Source organism: Schistocerca gregaria, chromosome 3, assembly GCF_023897955.1.
Source record: "Schistocerca gregaria isolate iqSchGreg1 chromosome 3, iqSchGreg1.2, whole genome shotgun sequence".
In the NCBI taxonomy this organism is placed as follows: Eukaryota; Metazoa; Arthropoda; class Insecta; order Orthoptera; family Acrididae; genus Schistocerca; species Schistocerca gregaria.
Genome location: NC_064922.1, coordinates 383,652,902 through 383,660,093, shown reverse-complemented (window position 1 = coordinate 383,660,093; position 7,192 = coordinate 383,652,902). Strand labels below are relative to the sequence as shown.

At 40.9% G+C, this 7,192-nt stretch overlaps 1 non-coding gene across 1 annotated transcript; it reads left to right on the top strand.

Annotated features, from left to right (window-relative positions):
* Window positions 1-6,754: 6,754 nt before the first annotated feature.
* Trnaa-cgc (transfer RNA alanine (anticodon CGC)) lies at window positions 6,755-6,827 on the top strand. The gene has a single exon. It is a non-coding gene; the product is annotated as a tRNA-Ala (tRNA).
* Window positions 6,828-7,192: the final 365 nt, after the last annotated feature.

Here is a 7,192-nt window from a genome sequence, read left to right as displayed (position 1 = left end):
ATGATTCCATAGGTAAATTAACCACTTATGTAATCATATAACATCGTTGACCTACAACTGTCAACTGAAGCTGTCATATATACGGCGGTTTTTAAATAGATCTTAGCGAAATTGCTCAGCAACAAATTCCATTACTATCTACAATTTCCTCTTTGCTACACCTACGATACGCATCAGTATAAAATATTAGACATTAACAGGGTTAACGGTGCTTTATGGTAGTCAGTAACACAAAATTGTTATTAACTACAAATGGACAGAGATATATTCACTAACAAATCCACATGTTTGCAAATAGCTTGATATAGGCCATGGAGCCGAAATAAGATTATAACACCAGAAAATAACATCATAATTAAAGTCTTTGAATATAGCACCATTTGGCTTACTGTAGCATACCCTAATCAGCCAGAACATTATAACCACGTACCTAATAACCAGTATGACCACCTTCGGCACAGACAACAGCGGCGACACGTCGTCATGGAAGCAATGCGGCTCTAGTAGGTTTCTGGAGGGAGTTGGCACCACATCTTCACACATAAGTCACCCGTAAATTCTGAGGAGGGGGCACGATGAGCTCTGACGGGACGTTCAGTCGCATGCCAGATGTGTTCGACCGGTGTCAAATTTTGCGAGTAGGAGTGGCGAGCATATGAACTGGAACCCACCACGGTGTTCCTCAAACCACTCCATCACACTCCTACGATGTCCGACGTCTGTAATGAGGGGTGTCCACCCAACCCCACGACGCCTTGACGTGGTTTCGCCTTAGTGCTGAAGTCACTCATCACAGTACCCCTCGAACACCCAACAAATGGTGCAGTTCCTGAAACGCTGATGTTGAGCCTCCGGATCATCACAATCTGCCCTTGGTCGAACTTAGATAGTTCGCGCACCTCCCCCATCCTAGGCACGAACAGCACGCTCAGTAATGTTGAATGAACCATGCATGTGTCTGGCTAGTAGTCATTCCTCGCCAGGTGACGCTGATGTCGCCTTGACAGATTTATATCGATACTAGGTCGGTGGTCGTAATGCTCTGGCTGATCAGTGGTGTAAGGTCCTTGCAAGACATCTATAACGCCGCAGATCCAGAAGATTGTACCCTGGTTACCAACACGTAGATGTTGTTAAACACAATGAAATCTTTACACTACAATAATTATTCTGGTAGTGCTTGCAGTAAATAAAAGCACAGAGCACATTACTTTTTTTCCAAAACTGTGGTCTGTACATAAAATCCTCTTAAAAATGATCCTTTATTATCACTTACACTTCTGGGACTGTCTCAAATAAAATTCATTCTCTGTGCGGCACATCCATCATTCAAGCTCCTCACTCTGCAACGACTCAACTCCCTACCTCTCCCTCCCCCCCCCCCCTCCGCCCTTCTCTCTCTCTCTCTCTCTCTGCAGCTCGCTGACTCGCTCACCCCAAAGGGTATGTGTATCTATGGAATGAACGAAGTCTAGTTCGCATGATCTCAACATATGTCTGAGTTTCAGTAACAGCTATGGTGCAGTATTCTCGTTGCTATTGCTGTAAAGAGAAGTATGTAAAAGGGGGGCAAATTTTTCACATAGGTATTTAAATCAAACATATAACGGCAAATGTTACATTGATATGTGACGCATCGTATGTTGAAAAATATCTGAACACGGCATTATAATATGTTGCATTGTGGAGATAAGTTCCGCGATTTTCTGACCAGTTGTTTATTAGACAAGTGTTAGACAAATTTGCAATTATGTTTGAGTGTATGCATATTGGTGCAATCTTCATATGCAGATAAAATTTATAAATGAGATTCTGATTAATTTCCTCCGAGTTATGCAGGTTCTTAAACCCTTGTGTGTATCTTAAGTATTTCTGCGTGAGACAGTTTCCTATACAGCGTCACTGTAACGAAATTAATTAGAACAGATTCGACAGCATTAATCAGTAGAATAGAAAACCTAAAATATATTGTTGGCTGTCACTTTTTATTACTACCAAATTCGAGCATTGATTAATCAGTGCAATAGAAAACCTAAAATATATAGTTAGCTGTCACTTTTTATTACTACCAAATTCGAGCATTGATTTTGTATTTTTTATTTTTTGTGCACAGTGTATGATTTTACTTTTCTGATGAGAGGCCGAAGAAATGTTATAGATATTTTGCTTGTCTACAAAAGTAGAGAGAGTAAATAAAGAAAAATTGACAATAATAATGGAGAAACAGGTGATGCAAATTGCTTACCGTATTTACTGTAAAAATTTGGTAGTTCCAAATGCGTTGTTTTTCATGACACTTCGGGTCCATCTACCGTGTCATTGAGTAGTAACTAATTAGAACAGAGATTCGACAATATGAATAACTGCAACAGAAAACTTAAAAAATATTGTTGGCTGTCACTTCTTATACCGTCACCGAAAAAACATAAGTAAAGTGGAATCTGAGTTATGACAATGTTGAAGCACAATACCATTACTCTTCACATCTTTTAATTCCAACCTCAGTTCCTTGTATCAAATTCTTAAGGTGTATGTAACAGATAAACACATATGTCAATTTCGCTGTCCTTCTGTAGGTGATCTATCTGCTGCAGCGAAATAACAGCACTAGAAGGAAAAAAAAGAAACGCTAAGTAAGCACTTAGCGCTATACGGGCTTAAACGCGCCGTCCCAAAAATTACGTAACTTGAGCTGCAGGTGATGTTGCGGACAGAATACTCGTCCTACGTGCCCGGATGCTCATTCTATAGATATTTAAACTCCACTCAATAACACAATCTCTGGTAGCAAGATGTTTATAGTGACAAACATACCAAACAAACTGATATTTCTAACAACATATACGCATTACACAAGCATTTCTCATGATGTACGCATCTTTCAATATTAAGTGAATTTTGGATACGACACAAAAAACACTGCAGTCTGCGGAGGTTAGACAGTTTCGACTTGGAAATCCTGAGTGTATTTGGAATTTCAGCACAGTCCGAACCACATAAAGTTCCGCATAGCATGGGACATGGAACACATTAAATCAAAGACGAAGTGTCAATTGCAGCAGGCCGAAGTCAGTAATGATGAAGATTCGTGTCATAGTATTACGGAGTAATGATAAAATGTAGCTGTTTGCTACAAAATCTGAAAACCAGCAATGAATAATATGCTTTTCTGGTGTCGTGGATATGAACGGAAGCTATGAATGGACAATGTATTTATAACTGTTTTAAGCGTTGGTGAAACTGAAAGGAAACTACTGATGATGAGCCAAGATCTGCTTGCCGTACAGCCGCGACAGGCGCGTCATAGTGGCGTTAGAGGAGTTAGGGACAGGAAGAACAGTGCTGAAGCCATCATTCATTTGAGCAAATGGAAAACCTATTCTGGTTCTTTTCGTTTGAATGACAAGCGGAAGATATCAGCATAGGAAACTCTGCAGTCATGACGCAGCCGTTTGAGGTCCATCTTTCCCGCAACCTAACATCACAGCGTATAAGACCTGTTCCAACCATTTCGATCCCAGGTGTAGCCAAGGACATGCCACATCAACGTTCCGATTAATTCCAAAACGAATGTACACTTACAGTTTCCAGCAGCTCCATAAACATGACAAGTACAATGATTAATAGCAATTATGTTGAATAATGTTGAATAGAAACCTCTGTACCTGTTGTAGATGCCTTATTAAAAGCACCATATGATGTAATTTAAATTACGAAACCGGTCCTGGCTTTAACAAAGTATTTACAGCAGAGGTTTTCACTAAACGTGCAAATGTTTGGCTGTGGATGCTTGTCCAACAAACTGTTATGTTCAAGACTGCCAGGCTCGGTAAAAACGGCTTTTTATAAATATCTATTGTATCTGATGTAATTTCAATTACGAAACCGGTCCTACATTTATTAAAGGGTTTAAACTTTATTTAACAAGAAAAAGTAACTGTACAATAAACTAATACGCAATAGAAATTACCTTGAAGTCGAAAATTTGGATTTTGTTTGTGCCGTCTATTTCCTTTCTTTTGTGACATCATTCACCGGTCTAAAAGAGGCACTATGTAGTTCACTCCTCGCAAACGGTTATATTGTAGATGACATAATTAAGAGGGGACCTACTCGAAAGCAACTAATATTGTGAATTTTTTTTTTTAGATCTTCATTTACTGCATGGTACTGAAATTTCAATTCCTGAATATTACGTTCCAGTTCCGCTCCAAACCGTGATGAAAATAACAATGGGCAAAAGTTTGCAGGAGGCCACGCCTCTTTGTTGTTCTGTACTCCCTCATATGACTTATTCCTGCTGTGTATTCTTCCGGTTTTATGCTATCACAATGTGGGGAATATTTAATTGTTTAGCTGATCCACAACTTCCACAAATACTCAAAATCGTAATGAAAGTTACAACTCCCTGATAGGAAAACTATGCCCCAAGACAAGATGTCTCTCCACAGCTCCTGATAAAACTGGAGCGTTTGATGCTTGTTTGATTCTTAATCGTGCTAATCTTGGCAGAATATGGACTATACAGAGCCTAGGATTTTATCCAGGAGCTTTCGTACTGTCGATACCGAAGGAAATCGATAACAGGAGAATTGATGCAGTTGATATTATTGTTACTCAGTTTGCAAATTAGGTTAAGCTAAGAGGACAAGCGAAGAAAATACTGATTGAGGATGAAGAGGAGAATGCGTATGCTTCGTACTAGTTCGCCTCATACAAACACTATCAAATCTCTTTGATTCAGGTTTTCCATAACTTACATTGTAGCAAATTTATGTACTTTTTCTTCACAATCCACTGACATTATAGTTCTAAAATTTTCCATGCAGTTAGTCAATATAATAATGAAACATTCCATGGAAGGAATTTTCATTTACTGAGATAGTACCAGAATCACCGAACAAAAACGGTATGGCAGATTCAGACTGGTGGAAAACGGCCGTGGCGTAGCACGCGCTGTGTGAGACCGACATCATAGTAAAATTCGTGAAATTCGCCAACACGGTAATTCTCGCTGAGGAGAGGAGCTACCACGCCCACTTCCTCTGAGAAACAATAAGAAAGCTATTCCTGGCTCATTGATTCTGCACACCAACATGAACAGCCGTTTGGTTGCTGCTTTCCCCGAATGACCTCAGAAAATTCACGGCTATGTTGTCTATAACATCCGCCTTATTTTATCGTAAAAGTCTTCCAAACTAATATTAAACACCGAATCTGATAGTCGATAATCTATATCTTCCTTATAAATTCCTGGACCTTCTTCTGTCATGTCGTCAAACAATCCATTGCGCTCGTAGAGGCGTTCAGTGTGCTCTTCACACCTATCCTCCCATTCCCCTGCGATAACAATGATATTTGTTTGTACTCAGTGTTGACCCTTTTGATTTTAGTTTCACCGAAGGCTAATTTGACTATTATGTATTCTGAATCAGTCCTTGGAAAGACCGTTTGTTTTTCAACTTGTTCGTGTGTTTCGTGTTTCTTCTATTTCGCTATAGTTCACTACAATTACTATTTATTTAATTCCTAGCTGCGTTATATTGTTATATTCCTTTGAATTTTTGTGCTCCTTCGTACTATTTCTTCTGTTACCATAGTGTCCTTCGCAGCTACCGTACTGCTTACCCTGGCATTCACAATCGCAGTGTCTACAGTCTTAGACAATTTCAAAGGTATGTCGTCATTAATCAGTACTTGATTATCCCACTTCCTTGCACATTGATTCATCTGCACGAGTCTCTTAAGCTTCAGCCCACTCTTCATCATTACTAAGTTCTGGTCTCAGTCTATGTCTGCCCCTGAGTACGCCATACAACCAATTTCTGATTTCGGAGTCTCTGTCTCACCGTGCTGTAATCCAGCTGAGATCTTTCCATATCGCAAGGCCTTTTTCCAGAATAATTCCTTCTCTTCTGAGTTTTGAACGACGTATTCAGTTCGCTGTTATTACTTGAAATTTACTGCTGAAGTCGATTAGTCTCTCCCTTTCCTCTTTCCTCCCATAACTCAGTCTTGTATTCCTTCCCCGCTCTACACGTTTATGATTACTAGATTCTGAACTCTATTTACACCCAGAATTACACGTTCCATGTCTATATCTCTATCTCTTCAGCTTTTGATTGTGACGGATGCGTGTACATCTGAACTATTGTTGTTGTCTCTGATTTGCTATCGATTCTGAATTATCCACAGTAATTCACAGTCTGCCGTGATTTCTTGTTCATGATGAATCCTACTCCCGTTATCCCAGTTACTGTTGCAGCTGTAACATCCTGGTGGCGCCACAGAGAGTTTTTCATGCTAATTTTACCTCAACGAGGCTGCTTTAAAGCTTTCTTCTAGGAAGATGGGACATGTTAGGTTTCTTATTTCATTTAAGTTCCTTTATTCCTCGCCCCATGTGCGACTCAAGTTGTGTGACTGTATGGGTAGTTTAGATTTAACGCATCGGACGGACGGGAACGTCGGTTTGGTTCTTACAAATGATACGAAAATTTCTCCCACACCGAAAGTGAACGCTGCACCGAGCTGGGTAGCATAGTGGTTAGCAAAGGGCCTCGCATTCAGGTGTCGACGATTCAAACCCGCGTCTGACCACCCAGATCTAGGTTTTCCGTTCAAATGGTTCAAATGGCTCTAAGGTCATCAGTCCCCTAGACTTAGAACTGCTTAAACCTAACTAACCTAAGGGCATCATACACATCTATGCCCGAGGCAGGATTCGAACCTGAGGACTCTAGCGCCTAGACCGAGCGAGGTGGCGCAGTGGTTAGCGCACTGGACTCGCATTCGGGAGGACGACGGTTCAATCCCGTCTCCGGCCATCCTGATTTAAATTTTCCGTGATTTCCCTAAATCCTTTCAGGCAAATGCCGGGATAGTTCCTTTGAAAGGGCACTGCCAATTTCCTTCCCTGTCCTTACCTAACCCGAGCTTGCGCTCCGTCTCTAATGACCTCGTTGTCGACGGGAAGTTAAACACTAATCTCCTCCTCCTCTAGCGCCTAGAACCACTCCGCCACAGCGGCCGGCAGGTTTTCCTCCGAAAGGGCACGGTCGCTTTCTTTCTCCAGCCTTCCCTAATCCTTGCTTGTACTCCGTCTCTAATGATCTCGTTCTCCACGGGACATTAAATTCTAATCTCCTCCTCCCCCTCCTCGAGCGTGAGAAAGGCGTGCCTTGCACGAGTA